Below are 2,520 nucleotides of genomic sequence, written 5' to 3'. Positions count from 1 at the left end.
TTCACAGTTTTATATCTTTATTTTGTAATTGCATGAATTAACGAGGATAATGACATGTTGGTGGGTGACAATTAACCCAGTACAGTTGTCGTTCTTCTACCCACGTGGCATTATAACATCTCCTTGGAGGACAACAATGGTCAGACATTGGTCGATAACATGTATAGCCTATAGAATAAATGAAAAAATAAACATAATTTATAGCTGTATACAGATATAAGAAGTTATATATGATATGTCTTAAGTCAGGATTAATATTAGACTGAAAAACAAATGATGTATTTAGATGGTCTGTAAAGATAAATGCCGATGTTATTTTAGTTATGTTGTTATGAACATTATTGGATTTTACCTTGGCATTTGAAATAGCACAATAATTATGGAATACACTTATTATGTAATGAGTTCTAATGTCAGAATTATTGCAATATCAGGATATCTATTTAACACAACGTAGGCCTCAGTAGCCGAGTGGTTAAAGTAAAACAACTAAAACAATCACTAGCAGCTGTCAACACAGATGTTTTGAGTTCGAATCTGAAACGTGTCGTGTGTGTTCTACCCTTATGATTCTTTTGGGATAGATACTAGGATTAAAAGCTTAGTGTTAATAAAAGCTGGATATATGAACCGCTCAACATTTATCGAGGGATAAGTCAAGGATATCCATGCATTTTTAAAATATTTGTTATTGCTGTCGAGATATAAGCATATAGTATTATACAAGATCATAATCTTAAAACAAAATAGATGGGAAAACACATTTTTGAAAACTCTGTCAATATTCAGAACAAAGAAGAAATTTTAAAAACAGGGTTTGATTTAAACAGATCAAAAACAGAAGCCATTTTTGTTAGGGAAACAGAAACATTGCAAAGAAAAAAAAAACATCAACTTTACAGACAATATATATACTTGTTTATTTTATGATTAAAAATGATATATTATGATTTAGTTCAGATGTTAATGTATAATAAAAGTTACCAAAGAGTAAACCTGTACTTCTGGTAATTAAACAAAATGGCCTTTCAATAGATTGCTGGACTAGACAAATAAAATGTTAACAGTATGCAATATATTGTCGAATAGAAAAAACAATTGTGAGTGTACTGTGAAGATTTTGTGGATCTCTCTGGGCACTCCGGCCTACTCCATCCATTGTGATGAAAGTATTTAATTATAACGAACCGATCAATGATTTGATTCAACTTACAATTGGCATTTACGATCTACTTAAAAACCAACGAAACGCGTTTTCCTTTTGTAATCTTTTATGTTTGTCTCGTGATAATTGAAAATAAAAACAATTCAATTGTTTACAATCAGTTACTTCTGCAGAAATAACTACGGATTTTCTGCAATATTGTAGTACGTGAACAGCTAATGAAACCGATGTAATCATTAAATCTGGATTAAATTGGTTTCATTAGCTGTTCACGTACTACAAAGGGGGACGAAAGATACCAAAGGGACAATCAAACTCATAAATCTAAAACAAACTGACAACGCCATGGCTAAAAATAAAAAAAGACAAACAGAAAAACAATAGTACACACGACACAACATAGAAAACTAAAGAATAAACAACACGAACCCCACCAAAAACTAGGGGTGATCTCAGGTGCTCCGGAAGGGTAAGCAGATCCTGCTCCACATGTGGCACCCGTCGTGTTGCTTAAGTGATTACAAATCCGGTAAATAGTCTAATTCGGTAGGTCATATTCATGAAAGGGAAGGGGATTGTAGTTACGACGTAAGGAACATATCCGATATCATTTGTGAAACGGTTATTCCATAACGGTCAACCAACTCGTGATGGCGTCCGTAAAATTTACGAAGGGATGATTTCAACTTCACTATTTGGAACTCTTGGTTTAATAGCTTCCTTGTGAGCAGCAAACCTCTATCAAGAAAATCATGATAGGAAATGCAAGCACGGGAATATCGTATCAATTGGGAGATATATACCCCGTATGCAGGTGCTGCTGGAATGTTGCTACTTAGAAATGGAAAGTTCACAATTGGAAAGCTGAAATCATCTCTTTTGTCGTAAAGTTTTGTTTTCAACCGACCCTCATTGTCAATTTCTAGATGTAAGTCAAGATATGAAGCCGACTTAACTGTATCTGTAGTATCCTTTATCTCTAGTTCGATTGGATAGATGCGTTCCACATAGTCACCAAATTTTGAATTGTTTAGTGAAAGAACATCATCTATATAGCGGAAAGTAGAGTTAAAGGATATTGCTAACTTCTTATCTTTCTTCCTAAGAAGTTCCTGCATGAAGTCAGCCTCATAATAATAAAGAAACAAGTCGGCGAGTAGAGGGGCACAGTTTGTTCCCATTGGAATGCCGACATTGGAATGCCAACATTGCAGACATAATCCAAAATGTTTTCATTTATGTTTCATCATTGTTATACACTAACATGATTCACATCCACAAGAAGAATCACACACATCACCCTTCTTTCCAAGTACACTGGAACAAGTTCCACTTAAACCTCCTGGAACATGGAC

At 34.2% G+C, this 2,520-nt stretch overlaps 1 long non-coding RNA gene across 1 annotated transcript; it reads right to left on the bottom strand.

The window, feature by feature from the left end:
* LOC143043144 (uncharacterized) lies at nt 1–2,520 on the bottom strand. Its single transcript, XR_012968219.1, has 2 exons — nt 2,430–2,520; nt 1–168 (listed from the first exon to the last, which is right to left on the bottom strand). It is a non-coding gene; the product is annotated as an uncharacterized LOC143043144 (long non-coding RNA).

Source organism: Mytilus galloprovincialis, chromosome 8 (genome assembly GCF_965363235.1).
Source record: "Mytilus galloprovincialis chromosome 8, xbMytGall1.hap1.1, whole genome shotgun sequence".
Classification (NCBI taxonomy): domain Eukaryota; kingdom Metazoa; phylum Mollusca; class Bivalvia; order Mytilida; family Mytilidae; genus Mytilus; species Mytilus galloprovincialis.
Note: the sequence above shows the minus strand (reverse complement) of the source record. Positions and strands in the feature narration are given on the sequence as shown.